At 36.4% G+C, this 19770-nt stretch overlaps 1 long non-coding RNA gene across 6 annotated transcripts in view; it reads left to right on the top strand.

The window, feature by feature from the left end:
- The first annotated feature begins 4707 nt into the window (after positions 1–4707).
- LOC136033609 (uncharacterized) overlaps positions 4708–19770 on the top strand; it is a 59546-nt gene continuing 44483 nt past the window's right edge. For 4 of the 6 annotated variants that reach the window (XR_010618970.1, XR_010618966.1, XR_010618969.1 and 1 more), the window contains exon 1: positions 16694–16773. This is a non-coding gene — a long non-coding RNA (uncharacterized LOC136033609). Of the gene's footprint in view, positions 4789–16693; positions 16774–19542; positions 19623–19770 lie in introns of those variants that run through there. The other 2 variants (XR_010618968.1, XR_010618971.1) reach the window with 2 other exon arrangements.

Below are 19770 nucleotides of genomic sequence, written 5' to 3'. Positions count from 1 at the left end.
TACGTCCCACATAAGAGCTTCCACAAGTACATGGGATTTTATAAACCCCACTTTGTTGCTCTGCGGAAGAATGTAGATGTACATACGGAAGTGTGTACTGAGTTTTTTAACTGAAAGTAAGGAGCGACATTAAAACTTAAAACGGACAGAAATTACTCCATATATGAAATGGGTTGTCCCCTCCGCAATCCCTCGCTCTTTACGCTAAAGTTTGACTCTTTGCCACAATACTACTTTTTAAAACAATTAAAAGCTTTAGCATAAAGAGCAAGGGATTGCGGAGGGGACAACCTATTTCATATACGGAGTAATTTCTGTTCGTTTTAAGTTTCAATGTCGCTCCTTACTTTCAGTTAAAAAAACTAGTTTTTTTTTATTTAATTGAGAGAAAGAGTCAAACTTTAGCGTAGAGAGCGGGGCGTTGAGGAGGGAACAGCCCCTTTCATACACGGAGCAATTTCAGTTCGTTTCAAGTTTTAATGTTGCTCCTTACTTTCAGTTAAAGATACTTGTTGGTTTTTTAACTTAATTTCTCAATATAGACTAATGTGTAAAGCGAAAACAAACAGGTAGATTCCTGTTTTTAAAATACCAACAAACAATCAACTTTACTGCATCCTTTTTGACATTGACTATAAATTCATGCATATCGGGCTTTGTTCTAATTAAACTAAAAAAAAAGAACAGTTCTTTTTAACTGAAAGTAAGGAGTGACATTAAAACTTAAAACGAACAGAAATTACTCCGTATATGAAATGGGTTGTCCCCTCCGCAATCCCTCGCTCTTTACGCTAAAGATTTTAATTGTTTTTAAAAGTAGAATTGTGGCAAAGAGTCAAACTTTAGCGTAAAGAGCGAAGGATTGCGGAGGGGACAACCCATTTCATATACGGAGTAATCTCTGTTCGTTTTAAATTTTAATGTCGCTCCTTACTTTCAGTTAAAAAAATTAGTTTTTTTTATTTAATTTCTGAAATTTTTTGAATTAATGCATGTTGATTTTGGCTCTCCGTACATAAATTATTAAAATGAAATTTACATATTAACTCTTTTTTTTTGGCTAAATGGCTTTCTCTTAGTTTTGATCAGACGATTTTGAGAAATAAGTGGCGGAGAAGGAGGCCTAGTTGCCCTCCAATTTTTCGGCTACTTAAAAAGGCAACTAGAACTTTAATTTTTAACGAACATTTTTATTAGTAAACAATATACGTAACTTAAGAATTAACTTACGTAACAAACTTTTATATTCTTATATTTTTATTTATATATGAGGGGGTTTGCCCCCTCGTTAATACCTCGCTGTTCACACTAAATCTTAAGTTTTGTCCCAACTCTTTAGGAATGACCCCTCAATCAGAAAGGCCGTAGAATAAATAGTTGAAATTACTAAAAATATTTTAGCATAAAGGGCGAAGTACTTATCTCCTCCTAAATACCTCGCTCTTTATGCTAAAGTATTTTAGAACCCTTCATATGCGTAATAATCTCTGTTCGTTTAAAATTTTAACGCTACTCCTTACTTTCAATTGAGAAAACTGTTTCATGTTTATATTTTCATTGTTTTTTTTAAATAGTAAGGCTAGAAAATCCTGCGCCCTTTTCAATGAATTTCTCTTCCCCCATGAAATTTCCTCCACGGAAAGATCCTCCCACGTAGTCCCCTTCCCTCAACCCTACACCCAAACCAAAAAAATCCCCCTGAAAATGTTGGTACACTTCCCAATAACCATTACTGTATGTAAACATTGGTCAAAGTTTGTACCTTGCAGCCCCTCCCCCAGGGATTCTGGGGTAGTAAGTCATCCCCAAAGACATAGTTAGTTATGGTTTTCAACTATGCGGAACAAAATGGCTATATCAAAATTTTGATCCGTTGACTTTGGGAAAAAATGAGCGTGGGAGGGGGCCTAGGTGCCCTCCAATTTTTTGGTCACTTAAATAGGGCACTAGAACTTTTCATTTCCGTTAGAATGAGCCCTCTTGCAACACTTTGGGACCACTTGGTCGATACTATGACCCCTGGGGAAAAAAAAAAAAAAAAAAAACAAATAAACACGCACCCGTGATCTGTCTTCTGGCAGAAAATACGAAATTCCACGTTTTTGTATATTGGACCTTGAAATTTTTCCTACATGGTTCTCTGATACGCTGAATTCGATGGTGTGATTTTCGTAAGATCCTATGACCTTTAGGGGGTGTTTCCCCCTATTTTCCAAAATAATGCAAATTTGCTCAGGCTTGTAACTTTTGATGACAAAGACTAAATTTGATGAAACTTATATATTTAAAATCAGCATGAAAATGCAATTCTTTTGATGTATCTTTTAGCATCGAAATTCCGTTTTTTAGAGTTTCGTTTACTATTGAGCCGGGTCGCTCCTTACTACAGTTCGTTACCACGAACTGTTTGATTTGCAAACAAGAAAACCGGATATCTATTATGGTATTCAGACTCAATTAGATGCTAACAGGTGGCATTCATCGATGATTCAAAATAAGAAATTGGCTATAATTCCTGACACTTGGGGAGGAGCAAATTTTTTTTTCAAAAACTAGGGGTGTTTTTTTTATATTTAAGGTTTTGACGAAAAGACCGAAGAAGGCATTTGTCGATTAAATTATCTCAAAAAATATTTTCAAAATTGAGGAGGGGGGAGGGGAAACAATATAAGACGGATGATATACAGACTATCCCCTTCTTATTATTTTTCACCAAACGGGGAGCTCCATGGAGAAAGGTGATTTAGGCAACAAAATATGACCTTTTTATTCCCATATATCATTTTTGTCTTCCACGTGTGATTTTAGAAAATTATCAAAATGGACCCAAAACGTGAAAGATCCTAGACAATACAGCTACCCTTTTTTTTTATCTTTTTTTGTTATTTATTTACTGTACAAGACTATCGTCGGTTTTTAAATGGCTTACCCGAATCTAAGTTGTGTTACATTGCTGGATAGATTGGGGGGGGGGGCGAAAAACCAATGTCAGAATTATTTTAGTCTTCACCCCCAACAATGATTGTTATTACCAGATGTTGAGATAGCTGAAAATTTGAGCTCGAGTGAACGATGTTAGCCTGTGCCACTAGTCGCTCAAAGTTTGAAAAAATCCAAATTTTTGGCCGCCGTCATATAAGGCCATAGCTCCTGAATTAGCCTCAAAAGCGCAATCTGGAACCAGTAGGAGTCAGTGTTGGAGTATATTAAGAATTTTATGGCTTTCTACATACTCCGTACTGGAGTTAACATTTTTTTAAGCAAAATGTATTTTGGAACCTAGTCTTCAAACATTTTGGAACCCTTTGTCCAAAACGGGCATTATTTTTTGTTATTTTGTGTTGCGACGTATTATCTTTCGAGAAAGCTGAATGAAATGAAAAAGCTGATCTTGAAAAGCTGAATCTTGAAAAAGCTGAATGAAAAAGCTGAATCTTGAAATGAAAAATCTTGAAATGAAAAAGCTGAAAATGAAAGCTGAGTGGTGTGAAGCGACAATACAACAAGTCATAAGGGAAAAAATTATACATTACTGATTGAATGTGCATGGTCTACGCAAAAACGTAGAGAATAACAGTGTCTACGAAGAATATAAATTAGTAGATATTTTATGGGTTATATTATCGAAAAACAATTCACAATTGAAAAGCTCATTATCTACTTGAATAGAAAAACGATTTATTTTTGATAGTTTTCTAATTGTTTGTTTTTACTCCATTACTGCCATAATTCTATGCTATCCGTTCCTGACATAAAATCCTCTATGTGACCCTCTTTATGCAAGTGAAGACCAGTGTTTTCACACTAGAATATGAAAAATCTGTTATGTTCGTTAGAAAATCGTGAATTTTTGGATAGAACAATACAAATTTTTAGGATATTTATGAATATTTTAGAATTTTTCATTTTCAAAAAAATTCATAAATTTTTAAACAAATTTATAATTTTTTTAGGATAGGACAAGACAAAGACAAGTGACAGAAAAGATGGGAAATTTATAATTCCGGTTATATATTTGCACATTTGTGAGGTGGAGTAAACTATTTCGACAGTGTGACGTTAGAAAACAATTTTATACTTTACCCCACTTGGGAAATATACACTTTTTCTAATTTGCCAATATATAGCTCAATTTTATTTCTAAAGTATTATATTTTTATCATGCTTAGGTGTATTTAATTAGGATTAACCTGATTTCACTTCTTGAGTGTTGTCAGTATAAAAGATAAGTTGCCTACCCTATCTAATCCTATCACCCTAATTTCATTGATTGACTGAGGACATGGTGCTCTCTTAGCTAAGTCCGACAGTGTCAATGAGAGGAGGGGAACTGATTGAAATTTTAGCTAGAACTTGACAAATGAGTTTCAGTCTTAAACCCTTTTTGGGTAATGATATTTAAACGAATTTAAATACCCCATACCTCAAGGTTTTAAATAACTTGATAAAATCATTACCCTCCCCCCATGTTTCCATGGATTAGCACCCCTGCCTTATGAAGTAGTTAGGAATGTCTTCACAAGTTCGAATTCAAATGATAATTCCCTCAAAAAATCCAGAAGATTTGAATAAATCTCTATGAAACAGTCCACCCGCTTAAGACACTATAATCGAATTATTTTGAATTTCTCATAGCTACAAATAACCGGTTAGACAGGTTTTGTATGAAAAGATCTGCGCGTCAGACTGGCCTCTTTCCAACATGAAATCTTGCTTGGTTTCATTACGTTAACTTCATACATTTTGGATAAAAGTCTGTGGATGAGGAATGATTTTACTTTTTTAAATGTGAGTTTCTGTTTTGTTTGAGTATTGAAATTGGAATAAACGCAGCTTTGCGTCCTAATGAAAAGACTGGTATTGGGTGTACTGTACAATTAGGGGGCTATTCAGGTACCTAAGAAATAGGCTAACTTACATCTATAGGCTAGACATAATTGTATCCTGAAAGCAAGAAGTCAATCAACTAGAATTTAACCCATTTTCAGAACTAAAAGCAGAGAAAAAGCAACTAGTAACTGAAAATTAAGGTAAAATGTTGTTTTGTCAAAATTTCAATAGGTAGCCTATAGACCTGTCATGTAGGTAAATTTCAGGGTTCTCTAGAGGGAGGAGTGGAAGTGGGTACTTTAAAATACCTTCCCGGATATGCTTTAGCCTGTAGATCCATCCCTGAAAGTTTCATTTTCCTAACCTAAACCCTTTCCGAGATAGCAAGAAGTCAATTGACTAGAATTTTACCCTTCATTCAAGTAGGAGATCTATTTTGCAAGGTTTCACTTCTGTCATTCATCCATGTAAGTTTCATTTTCCTAACCTAAACCCTTTCCGATATAGGCTAGCAAGAAGTCAATTAACTAGAATTTTACCCACTTTTATAACACAAATATTTTTAAAGGTTATCAAAGGTCAGGACCCTCTACAGGGAGAGGGAGGTAGGTACTTCAAAGGAACTTCCTGGGACATACTTTAGCCTGTAAACCCATCTCTGATGGTTTCATTTTCCTAACCTAACCCCTTTCCGAGATAGCAAGAAGTCACTAAACTACAATTTTACCAAGACTGGTATTGGGTGTAATGTACAATTAGTTGGCTATTCAGGTAGCTAAGAAATAGGCTAAACTTATATCTATAGGCTAGTCAGAATTGTATCCTGAATCCAGATTTACCTCCGTTTGCATTGGAAATAAACTTTACCCCATCCCTACCTAATGTGCAAATATATACCATGAATTGGAATATTTTTTAGTTACCTAGCCTACAAAGGTAACTACTTATAAAAGCCTATAAAGGTAGCGTAAAGTTTATTTTTTAGTCACATGAATAGCCTGTTATGGTAACATCATCGATTTGCGGCTCTCCAGAAGGAATAACTAGGAAGTAAAAGCTGTAGCATTTTTAGATTCTCTTTTTTATGTTTAAATTTCCTTTTGTGACAATCCACTCCCCTGTAAATATTATGAAAGAATTGATATTTAACAAAAATTGTTTAGAATCTTAAATACAGATTTTAGCCTACAAATAGGGGTATCGAGAAGGAACAGTATTAGGAAAACAAATCATACTTTACAATATGCCGAAAATCTTTAGTTAAAACATTTGAAGGTGCTTCTACTATGCTCTGCCCTAACCAAAGTGTTCAGGGGGGGGGGGCTATGGCAGTTGCTCCGAGTGCCGTGGAGGACGTTTCGGCTGGGGAGTTGACTATTTTGATCTAATTTTTCACTTTGATTCGGTTTTATTTTTGCTTATTTTTAAACTGGGAAGGAGGGAAAGGGGACTGTAATTAATTTTTACTGAGGCACCATCAGCCCTAGGAACGGTTCTGTCCCCTCTTTTCCATAATGCGCAAATATTAACGTAAATTAATGCCTGGGTAACTTGCCTTGAGAACTAACTGGAGAGAAGAAAATATATTAAGGAAACAATTCTTGTTTGAAAACATTGCAGAATAATCATAGTTAGCAAATTTTGCATGCAGACCCGCTATGCTTTACCTCCGCCCCCCTAAAGTGCAAATATATAGCCCAAATTATATATTTTCTGTGCATTTTCCCATGCGTAACTTGTTTTTTCAGTTTTTGATTCAATTTAAATTAACACGGGTTGAAACAAAGATAGACGCATTGCAAGAATAGCTGGAAAATATATAATTTGGGCTATATATTTACACATTGGATAAAGTATAGTGGGTCTGCAAGCAAAATTCGTTGGCTACAATTCTTCTGCGTCTTATGAAGCAAGTAATGTTTCATTAGGATTAACCTAACTTCATTTCTTGGGAGCGGTGGCTATAAGACACAAGTACCATTTAATTTATCTTTAGGATGTTTGTTTATCCGCTGAAAACGGGCCTCGGAAATTGGTCCATGGACCAATATGAACTATTTTTCAAGATTACTTGTGCAATAAGGCCTATGCTATTATTATCATAGGCAGTGCAATAGTGCAGCTTAAGGGGCAATGTTTCTATAAATGAACTATTGAGTTAGCTAAGAAGTAAACTTACCTCTTTAGTCAGCACTGCATCCTGAATCCAAATTTAACATTCGTTTAAATCGGAAATAAACTTCACCTCACTCCTATATTTAACAAATCCTATACTTGACAAATTATATTTAAATTATATGTTACCCATTTGAAGAGCAGTGTGAATTGATATTGAAATTGGAATAAACGCAGCTTTGCGTCCTAATGAAAAGACTGGTATTGGGTGTACTGTACAATTAGGGGGCTATTCAGGTACCTAAGAAATAGGCTAAACTTACATCTATAGGCTAGACAGAATTGTATCCTGAATCCAGATTTAACCTCCGTTTGCATTGGAAATAAACTTTACCCCATCCCTACTTAATGTGCAAATATATACTGTGAATTGGAATATTGGTAAAATTCAAGTTGATTGACTTCTTGCCATCTTGGAAAGTTGTAACTTTCCAAGATGGAAAGTTGTCATCTTGGAAAGTTGTAACTTTCCAAGATAGCAAGAAGTCAATCAACTAGAATTTTACCCATTTTTAGAACTAAAAGCAGAGAAAAAGCAACTAGTAACTGAAAATTCAGGTAAAATGTTGTTTTGTCAAAATTTCAATAGGTAGCCTATAGACCTGTCATGTAGGTAAATTTCAGGGTCCTCTAGAGGGAGAAGGAGTGGAGGTGGGTACTTTAAAATGCCTTCCCGGGATATACTTTAGCCTGTAGATCCATCCCCGAAAGTTTCATTTTCCTAACCTAAACCCTTTCCGAGAAAACAAGAAGTCAATTAACTAGAATTTTACCCCCTTTTATAACACAAATATTTTTAAAGGTTATCAAAGGTCAGGACCCTCTACAGGGAGAGGGAGGGGAGGTAGGTATTTCAAAGGAACTTCCTGGGACATACTTTAGCCTGTAAACCCATCCCTGATGGTTTCATTTTCCTAACCTAACCCCTTTCCGAGATAGCAAGAAGTCACTAAACTACAATTTTACCAAGACTGGTAGGCCTATTGGGTGTAATGTACATTTAGTGGGCTATTCAGGTAGCTAAGAAATAGGCTAAACTTATATCTATAGGCTAGTCAGAATTGTATCCTGAATCCAGATTTACCTCCGTTTGCATTGGAAATAAACTTTACCCCATCCCTACCTAATGTGCAAATATATACCATGAATTGGAATATTTTTTAGTTACCTAGCCTACAAAGGTAACTACTTATAAAAGCCTATAAAGGTAGCGTAAAGTTTATTTTTTGGTCACATGAATAGCCTGTTATGGTAACATCATCGATTTGCTTCTCTCCAGAAGGAATAACTAGGAAGTAAAAGGTGTAGCATTTTTAGATTCTTTTTTTTATGTTTAAATTTCTTTTTGTGACAATCCACTCCCCTGTAAATATTATGAAAGAATTGATATTTAACAAAAATTGTTTAGAATCTTAAATAAAGATTTTAGCCTACAAATAGGGATATCGAGAAGGAACAGTATTAGGAAAACAAATCATACTTTACAATATGCCGAAAATCTTTAGTTAAAACCTTTGAAGGTGCTTCTACGATGCTCTGCCCTAAACCAAAGTGTTCGGGGGGGGGGGGGGCTATGGCAGTTGCTCCGAGTGCCGTGGAGGACGTTTCGGCTGGGGAGTTGACTATTTTGATCTAATTTTTCACTTTGATTCGGTTTTATTTTTGCTTATTTTTAAACTGGGAAGGAGGGAAAGGGGACTGTACTTAATTTTTACTGAGGCACCATCAGCCCTAGGAACGGCTCTGTCCCCTCTTTTCCATAATGCGTAAACTTGCCTTGAGAACTAACTGGAGAGAAGAAAATATGTTAAGGAAACAATTCTTGTTAGAAAACATTGCAGAATAATCATAGTTAGCAAATTTTGCATGCAGACCCGCTATGCTTTACCTCCGCCCCCCTAAAGTGCAAATATATAGCCCAAATTATATATTTTCTGTGCATTTTCCCATGCGTAACTTGTTTTTCCAGTTTTTGATTCAATTTAAATTAACACGGGTTGAAACAAAGATAGACGCATTGCAAGAATAGCTGGAAAATATATAATTTGGGTTATATATTTACACATTGGATGCGGGGTAAAGTATAGTGGGTCTGCAAGCAAAATTCGTTGGCTACAATTCTTCTGCGTCTTATGAAGCAAGTAATGTTTCATTAGGATTAAACTAACTTCATTTATTGGGAGCGGTGGCTATAAGCACAAGTACCATTTAATTTATCGTTAGGATGTTTGTTTATCCGCTGAAAACGGGCCTCGGAAAGTGGTCCATGGACCAATATGAACTATTTTTCAAGATTACTAGCGCAATAAGGCCTATGCTATTATTATCATAGGCAGTGCAATAGTGCAGCTTAAGGGGCAATGTTTCTATAAATGAACTATTGAGTTAGCTAAGAAGTAAACTTACCTCTTTAGTCAGCACTGCATCCTGAATCCAAATTTAACATTCGTTTGCATCGGAAATAAACCTCACCTCACTCCTATATTTACCAATTCAGGGTATATACTTGCAAATTAGGGGTGGGTGTAAAGTTCATTTCCAATGCAAATGAATATCAAATTTGGATTCATGACATTATTCTGACTGAAGAGGTAAGTTTATTTCTTAGTTACCTGAATAGTCCGTTAATATAGACGTTACCCATTTGAAGAGCAGTGTGGGTAGGCCTCCAACGTGTCGTTTATTAGTTAAAGCTTTTCGTATAAAAGGATTTTTGCAGAAACTTTGAAATGTGTTCAGTCAATTCGAAATTGAAATCCCCTTTTGATAGTCGAGTTATTCGATGACAACCGGTCCACCCACGCCTGTCATTACTCCAAACACACCCAGTCAAAATTATGAGATAGCCATTTTGTTCAGCTTTGTTGAAAGGTCTGGAAATTATGTCTTGTTAGATGACAATCCCTCCCTCCTATAGCCCTTACAACAAAAGTTGTAAAAAACTTTGGAGCTGGCTCACTGGATTGGAAGTAAGGAATTTTAGTACCCGTTTTAAGAGTAAAAGTGATCAGAGGCCAGCTATCCCCTTCCATCCACGTCGTATTTTTCCCAAGTGAATCAGATAGAAATTTCGAAATAACCGTTTGTTCCAAAAACTGTCCAAAGATGACATTACAAGGCCTTTGGGGTTGACACAACCTTCCAGAGTCTGGGGGCAAGGTTTATAAGTTATATTCCTGGGGTTATAAGGCTTTTATGGACGGCATTATCGTGTAAACTTAAGAGGAGGTTCATTGGATCGCAAATGTGTAGTTCTAGTTCCCTTTAAAAAGTCATAACTAATGGAGGGCAAATAGCTCCCCCTCCTTGAGATTCTATATTCCCAAAACATATCCGATAGAAAGTGTGAGATGGGCTTTTGCTCAGAATAATCCAAAGAGCATATAACAATGTCTTCAGGCTGGACACGACCACCTATAGCCCAGGGGTATGGGTTGTAAATTATCCCCCAGGACATATAATGTTTTTATGGAACGGGTGGTTGTATAAACTTCGGATCGGATGGGACTCATTTAATTGGAAGTTTGAAGCGCCCTTGTTAAGAGTCAAAAGTGAATAGAGGGTAACCAGCAATCCACCACCCCAGACATTCATTCCCAAAACACTCCTGAAAATTTTAGAGAGCTATTTTGGTCAGTATTGTTGAAAGGTCCTGTAATTATGTCTTTGGGGATGTCAACGTCTCCACAGTCCTCTGGAAAAGAACTGTTGTCGGTTTCCATGTGGAAAATTGGCCTTGGGGAGGTAAGTTTTTGGGGTGAACTGTTCTGAGGAAATTTTAGCCTGGGGGTTTTGACAGAGTTCCCATACGAAATTCTTGTAATTTGTCTGACTTTCTCTTTGCCAACTGAAGTTTTCATGTGAATATGTTCTGAGGGAACGGCCCGAAGGGAATTTTCAGCAGGTTTGGATTTCCCAGAAAATATTTCCACAGAAGGGGGGGACTTCTGGAGTGATCGAAAATCGATCAGAAACTTAGTCTTTTTCATACGAAAGTATGATGAGGACAATTTTTCCCGGGAATTTTATGGTGGGAGGGATGTATCTTATGTTGAAGTAACTTTCACGGAGAAGTTTCCCGTAAGGGGAGGGAATTTTTCAATGGAGTGTGAGCCAGACAAAATAAATTGAAGGATTTGTTAATCTAAATCAAAACACACCATGTGCTTGCCGGTTATCAAAAGAGTGAATGAACAATATCTCGTGAATGGCTTCGATTATTTTGTTGAAACTGTTGGGAAATGCAACTTTTATTAAAATTCATGACATGAAGCTCTTAAGGCTTACTACTAATCCTAATGCCACTACTAATAGTAATGCTATAGCTAATACTACTGGTGCTGTTTGAGTGTTAGGCTGTTTGACACTATCAGGAACGCTAATGGCGTTAAGCTGCAACTCTCATGGCTTCTGCTACTATTACTATTTTACAGATGCACTAATAGGGTATAAAGTAGAAATTTTCGAGAAAGTTTATACTGAAATAAAAGTAAACGAAAAGATACTTTGTAAATGTTGGTTTTCAAAATATTGAAGTACATATTTTGGAAATAGCTTTGGAAGAAACAACTACGAAGTCAAAGTAGTGAAAAGACCATTCAGAAACGGATCCGTTCTCTTTGGAGGATCTGGGGGTCGTTAATTTGGAAAAATTGAGGTATTTTTAACATAAGAATGGGTGACCGGATCTTAATGAAATTTGATAATTAGAAGGAACTCATGTCTCAGAGCTATTCTTTCAAATCCCGACCAGATCTGTTGACAATGGGGGGAGATTGAGGGGGAAACCGGAAATCTTGGAAAACGCTTATAAATGTTGTAGATACGTAATAGACGTAACCGGACTGGATCCGGTCTCTTAGGGGGAGTTGGGTGGTGGGGTTCAGTGCTTTGACGAGTTTAGTGCTTCTGGACGTGCTAGGACGATGAAAATTGGTAGGTGTTTCAGGGAGCTGCACAAATTGACCTGATAAAGTTGTTTTCCCCGATTCGACCATCTGGGGGGGCTGAAGGGAGAAGTAAAATCAGAAATATTGAGGTATTTTTAACTTACCAGTGGGTGATCGGATCTTAATGAATTTTGACATTTAGAAGGACCTCTTGACTCAGAGCTCTTATTTTAAATCCCGACCGGCATTAAGCATCTGATTTTCCTTTTAAAGCAATCTATTGATTCTTAGAATTTGCTAGAGCTAATACCATATGAGCTCTTGGCCATTCTTGACCTCGTCACAAGTGCCATATAAGCTCTTAGCTCTTGTTTTTATTTGGATTCAGCATAAAAGGCTAATTCTTTTGGTCCATCAATTATAATCAAAATTCCCTTTTTTACAGCTTCGGTTACTTTTGGGCCGAGTCGTTCCCTACTTACAGTTCGTACTATGAACTGTTTGATGAAAAGGAAAGCTAGTTTGTTCTCGTTGCATTAAATTATAATGCAATTTTTTAATGCATTTTTAAATATCAGTTGCCTCCCTAAAAGACTGTTTTAAGCCAGTTATCGTGGAAATCGAAGTTGGTGTATCAAGCAAAACAAATGATTTAGATATTTAAAGGTATGCACTGCCAAAGTAGTCAAAAGCCAAACCTTCAAATGAATTTTGCCAGCCTATACTTACCTCACACATTGATACATTATTAACAAAAGGTTATCTTTGGTTTCAAACAGTTCGTGGTAACGAACTGTAGTAAAGAGCAACCCGGCTCAATAGTAACCGAAACTCTAAAAAAACAGAATTTTGATACCAATAGTTACATAAAAAAAATCACATTTCAATGCTGATTTTAAATGTATAAGTTTCATCAATTTTAGTCTTACCCATCAAAAGTTACGAGTCTGAGAAAATTTCCCTTATTCTAGAAAATAGGGGGAAACATCCCCTAAAAGTAATACAATCTTAACGAAAATCAGACCATCAGGTTCAGAGTATCAGAGAACCTTACAGTAGAAGTTTCAAGCTTCTATCTACAAAAACGTGGAATTTTGCATTTTTTGCCAGAAGAAAGATCACGGATGCGTGTTTGTTTGTTTTTTTGTTGTTTTTTTTCCTGGGGGTGATCGTATCGACTCAATGGTCCTAGATTGTCACGAATGGGCTCATTCTAACGGAAATTAAAAGTTCTAGTGTCCTTTTTAAGTGACTAAAAACTGGAGGGCACCTAGGTCCCCTCCCACGCTCATTTGTCCCAAAAGTCACAGGATAAAAATTTTGAGATAGCCTTTATATTCACCATAGTAGAAAAACCTAATAACTATGTCTTTGGGGACGACTTACTCCCCCACAGTCCCCGTGGGAGGGGCTGCAAGTTACAAACTTTGACCATTGTTTACATATACTAATGGGTATTGGGAAGTGTACAGACGTTTTCAGTTTTTTTTTTGGTTTCGGGGGAGAGAATTTGAAGGGGGTTATGTGGGAGGATCTTTCCATGGAGGAATTTGTCATGAGGGAAGAGAATTTCAATGAAGGACTTTCTAACATTATTTAAAAACAATGAAAAAATTAATGGGAAAATTTTTTTTTAACTAAAAGTAAGGAGCAACATTAAAGTAAGAGGTTTACCTCCTTGTAATACCTCGCTCTTTACGCTTAAGTATTTTTAGTAATTTCAACTATTTGTTCTACGGTCTTTGTGATTCAGGGGTCATTCTTAAGGAATTGGGGCAAAATTTAAGTTTTAGTGTAGAGAGTGCGTCATTGACGAGGGGGTGAACCCCCTCATATATGTGTAAAAACATACGAATATAGAAGCTCGTTATGTAAGTTAATTCCTAAGTTACGTATATTTTTTACTAATGAAAACGTTCGTAAAAAGTTAAAAATTCTAGTTGCCTTTTTCAGTAATCAAAAAATTGGAGGGTAACTAGGCCTCCTCCCCTGCTCCATTTTTCTCAAAATCTTCCGATTAAAAAAAAAGAGAAAGCCATTAAGCCAAAAAAAGTAATATGCAAATTTCGTTTTATTTATTTATACGCGGACAGCTAAAATCAAAACATGCATTAATTCAAAAACGTTCAGAAATTAAATAAAAAAAACAAGTTTTTTTTTAACTGAAAGTAAGGTGCGACAATAAAACTCAAAACCAACAGAAATGACACCTTATATCAAAGGGGCCTTTCCTCCTCAACGCTCTGGTCTTTACGCTAATCTTTTTTTTACTGTTATGTTTAATGAGTCAAACTTTAGCTTAAAGAGCGGGGCTCTTTAAGCTACTAAGCGACAACTGACCTCAAGACTCAGTTGTCTGAGAGCAATTTTCCTGGCTGGAGGGGGGAGGAGGGGTCAAAAATCCTTCAAATTCCTTATTGTGTGAGAGGTATCAGAAAATTATATGAAAATAAAAATAAATCTTGGGATTTGAGGGGGCACCCCCTACGTACGTGCCAGCCCATATCTCCTAGTCATCATTTCGGAGTAGTGTTTCACCTGCTTAAAAAAAACACTAATTCGCTGATTGCCGTACTAAAGCAATGTGTTATGAGGCAAGCACGGTAATTGATTTTCCAGGCGCAGAACTCTCAATGTAATATAAAAGAAGCGCAATTTCAAATGTCTATAAAACCTGGCAGTTGGATGCAGTGCTTCCACTTTTTTTTTTCTGAAAATCAGTAACGACTCCAAAAAAGTCGGGAGATTATCGGGAGGTTTTTTTTGAAGTCGGAGAAAAAATCAGGAGGTTTTAAACAGCTGTTTTGTCTCACATACCAGTTGTATTGGTGGTAAAAATGTCAGTAATAGAGAGACAGAACAAAGTAGAATCGAAAATATGTGTAGGCTACCTACAGACAATGATTTATTTAATTTTAGCCCACTTGTTAATTCCAGCAGAGTTATACAAAACAATCTAAAAGGAATGATATGAAACACAACAAGAGCTAGTAGCTCGTATGGCACTTGCAAGGCTGGTTCAGAAAATGAAATACAGAATTTGCTTTTCGTTCTGATCATTTGAAACCAAAACCCTTGAGATAAAAATAACCATGAACTTGGAAATCACGAGAATGTATCGTTTTGTAAAAAGTATTTTATTTTTGGATTTGGCTGTAATGATGCGTACTTTTCTGTAAATGATTTATCCAGAACATCTGTTTTTTATTCCCACAAAGTTACATCCCGATCTCTCCAGTCTAAGCCGGTCACGTATCCTCCCCCCCCCCCAAATAGTTATCGGATCCGGTCCGGACATGAAAAAGATCACCAGAGACATGTCCTCTGTTCAATTATTAAAGTTCACTCGAATCTGATCACCCGTTCCAAATTTACGCATGACTCAATATTGCAGATTCCCCCTTCCTCCAATCCCCCTAAGACTATCGAACCGAGTAAATTTTTATTTACAAGTCAGTTTGATCGGGTCCCTGATAAGCCGATCCCACCATTCTAAACGTTTTTCGAGATTTCCGGTCTCCCAAAACAGAACAAAATAACACACTTTGAAGAGCAAAATAATACACTTTTAATACATTTTGACATAAAATTTAGACATATTGGCACTTTGAAAACAGATTTGTCCCTTTGAAAACAGATTTGGTATGGCTGGCTTTGGCCTACATCTTAAAATCCATCCTCCTATCCTCCTATATTGTGAAGCAGAGCAAAATAACACTAGACAGTAGCGCCAAGACCTGGAAAAAGTGAGACACATTCGAACAGCAGCCACACTAGCACCACTAGCGATAGTGAACGTCCCTACTGATACTCAATCGGTCTTGCACCAGCGCTGGCTCCAATAACTTCATATTTTGAACAAAGCAAAAAAAAGATACGACCTCCCCAGTTTCCTCGACGTGTGCAGACCGCATATTACCTTTACTAGAAATTTCTAAACCCGCATGTTTGTCTCGCTTTAAATGTCGCAAGCGTAGTGGGTGGCGCTATGAGTATGGCCCGTTTGCAAAGCAAGGAAAGCATAGTTCTTGACCCTACTACCTAGTGTTATTTTGCTCTGTTGTGACTTGTGAAGCCGATTTCGCCGACACTCGAAATCGTTATTTTGATATAGGCTAGGCTAGTAGTCTGGCGAATACCGGATATCTATAAGACCCGTAAGAATAGTGTATTCGAATTTGTACTATAGAATCCTTGAACTGGCAACAGGTTAAGAATTGGTTTCAAGTTAAAACATGTTATTTTGGTAAAGAAACAGATCATAGAAGCAGAAAAGCCGCCTATCCCCTAGGACAGGTCAGTAGCCTACTTCTTGGATTGCCCACGTGCAGGGATGTATAATTGTCCAGTTCCAGTAAACTTGGTACTTACCCTAAAAAAATCCTGTCACGTAAGGTAAGCCACGTCCTTATTGTACACAAATTATCCAGTGGAAATTAACTATCTGAGTTGACTGATCAGATCAGATGAAGTTATGAACTGAGAATCAAATCAAATCAACCCTTTTTCGAACACAACAATGGTCTCTCATGGGACAAGCTGCCGACTAGGTCATTAATTAGGGTCCGCAGTTGACATCTGCGAATCAAACGCGGCCGGCGGCTTTGAAATCCCCCTTTTACGGGCAGCAAAGACATATTTTGCTTTCTGCCAGACAATCAAGAAAGATCAGAAACTTCAAGTTGGACAGAGCTCAATTCAACAGAAATCGGGAGATTATCAGGAGGAAATTTCAGTCGGGAGATTTTCCAAAAAGTCGGGAGATCTCCCGATAAATCGGGAGGAGTGGAAGCACTGGTTGGATGTTATTTAGGAGAGAAGAAGAGACCCAAAGACACCCAATTTGACACCAATGGCTATTGAGGAAGTAGGATACAAGGTAGTAGACATTAATCTGGAAGACAAATTTGTATTATTTCTTGGATAACGGCTGAGGAATATTGGGTATCAGGGATATAAACAGGAGGATGGGGGTTTTGAAACTTAATTGAAGGCTTAAACTACATTATATGTGGTTGACTGGCAATTGCCTATTTCTATTTTACCAAATTGTGTGCAGTAGTTAGTATCGTTCTTTGCTATTCTCCTTCTAAAGCTTTTTTTTCTTTTGAATTTATACTAGGGACTAGAGAGAGGCTACCAATTTTGGTTTGACGGGTTTTTAATTAATATTTCTTACTCAGAATTTTTTACTTAGAAAATTTTTCTTGCTTAGAGACAGGGCAAATTTGCAGAAACTATTAAGAAACTATTAATTCTATTGAAAGGGGACATAAACTAAGTTTGTTAAATTAGTAATAATTAAAAAATTTGATTGCGTGTCTACTCATTTACAGATAGTCGATCAGTTAGAGCTGATTAATGTATCTTTGCTTATAAATTTCTATTCTGGAGTAAAAACTAAAGTAGAACAACATAAAAAGGCTTATAAACAATTCCATATATAAAACTGGCAAAGGAGTGCACCGTCATTTTATAAAAACAATCAATAAAAAATTTGAAAACACCTACATAAATTTTGGGCCATATTGTATGGGCGATAATATGAAAAAAAAACTTTTTTATGAAGTTATGTCTCATTCCTAAATGCATACCACCTCTAGTGCCTTTGTGGTAATTCTGGTTTTATCTAAAACGAGTTCAAAGCCTGATAAAGATGATGCTTCTCAAAAAATAAACAATCAATTAAAGGTATTACGGTGAAACTAAATAAATACCTAACCATCTATATTGATTCATTGAGGACATGATGCTCCCTTAACTTGGTCTGGAAGATAATTTCTTAAACCATACTGGCCTGCTATAATATAAAGAAAGAAAATAATATAAAGAAATTTTACATAATATTAAGAAATTTTCCTTGAATATACTATTTTGTTCGCGCTGAAGAAGAGGCGGTTGTCCTCTCGGGATATTTTTTTTAGTACTCTCGTTTGGCCCTGAAAAGTCCATTTTTGATCGTTTTCTTCCTTTATATAATTTAGCCTGGAATTGCCAATAAGAAGAAATGATTGAATAAGTGAGTGATTGAAATTTTCACTTGAATTACTATTACTGAAATTACTAAAATAGCAAGTTCGTAATGATAAATTCCCATGAAAGTCAGGAAGGTTGAAAGTCAGGAGGGTTGGATCTATCTAGAATAAATCTCCGTAGGAGAGGAGAGTTTTCACGGGAGAAATTTCTCTTAGGAGTTTTCTACGGAATAAATTCTCCAGAGGGAATTTTCTGCGGGAGCAACTTTCTACTAGAGGGCAGGTTATTTGTGGGAAATCTTTCGTGGAGGAAGGGATTTCAGGTATGATATTAAATACAACCTTTTTAAATGAAAGTGCGCTAAGAAATTTTTTTTACCTGGAACCGTCCACAAGTAACATTTCAAGGGAAATTTTCAGCTAAAATGGGGTTGTCTGAGTGCAATTTTCTTGGTGGGAGGGGGCAAGTATTTTACGTGGGAATAACTTTCCATAGAGGGATTGTCCATGGGGAGGAGGCATTTTCCAAGGAGGGGGATTAGATTTCCTGGCATTATTTAAAAACGGCCAGAAATTAAATGAAAAAGACAAGTTCTTTTAAACTGAAATGAAGGAGCAACATCAAAGCTTAAAACGAACTTCTGTCCCAATTGTTTAAGAACGACTCCTGAAACACAAGGGCTGTTTAATAAGAGCAATAAGCTTTTTCAAATGTTCAAAAAAAACTTTAGCATAAAGCGTGAGGTATTTGGGAGAGGGCAGCCTCCCTCCTTTTGAGGAGAGGTCTAAAGTCTAGAGGATGGATTTAAAGAATGTGCCAACAAAATCCAATGTACTGACAAATGCGTTTACATAAGTTAAATTTCTAAGGCAGCCTCCCTCCTTTTGAGGAGAGGTCTAAAGTCTAGAGGCTGGATTTAAAGAATGTGTCAACAAAATCCAGTGTACTGACAAATACGTTTACATAAGTTAAATTTCTAAGGTATGTAGGTAAATTTCCGAAGATGTTTCTTTCGCTGCGTCTTTAACGAGTGAACTGTTTCACATAAATCAATTCAAACCTATATATATATATATATATATATATATATATATATATATATATATATATATATATATATATATATATATATATATATATATATATATATATATATATATATATATATATATATAAAATTAACCCTTTGGTTAATTTTGCCTATTTTTACTTTTGTTTCGATTTTAGTACTTTGATTTTGTTCGATTTCTCGGTTAGATGTTTGTCAAGTTCTGTTTCGAGTTTTTCGTTGCAAAACAATATTAGTGTTCTATAGTCAAACAATAAAAACTACGTTTTTTTGCGGTGAAGGGGTGGTGGGATTGAATGCCCCTGTCCAGGTACGTACGCTCGAATGTGTGTCAGGGGGGGGCACTAATCCTTCAAATCCCTTATTGTGTGATAGGCATCAGAAAATTATATTAAAATGAAAACAAATCTTGGTATTTCGGGGGTGGGGGGCACCCCCTACGTACATGCCAGCCCATATCTCCTACTCACCATTTCGGAATAGTGTTTCATCTGCTTAAAAAAAAACTGATTCGCTGATTGCCGTACCAAAGCACGGTGTTTTGAGGCAAGCACGGTAGTAAAATGTGTCTGTTTACTTCACGTAAATTCTCTGCTTTTTCAGGCGCAGAATTCTCACCGTAATATAAAAGAAGCGCAATTTCAAATGTCTATAAAACCTGGCTTGAGGAAGTAGGATACAAGGTAGTAGACATTAATCTGGAAAACAAATGTGTATTATTTCTTGGATAACAGCTGATGAATATTCGGTGTCAGGGATATAAACAGGAGGATGGGGTTTTTGAAACTTGATTGAAGCCTTGAACTGAACTAAATGTGGTTGACTGGCAAT

Source organism: Artemia franciscana, chromosome 12 (genome assembly GCF_032884065.1).
Source record: "Artemia franciscana chromosome 12, ASM3288406v1, whole genome shotgun sequence".
NCBI classification, from domain to species: domain Eukaryota; kingdom Metazoa; phylum Arthropoda; class Branchiopoda; order Anostraca; family Artemiidae; genus Artemia; species Artemia franciscana.
This window is presented reverse-complemented; position numbering and strand designations above follow the sequence as displayed.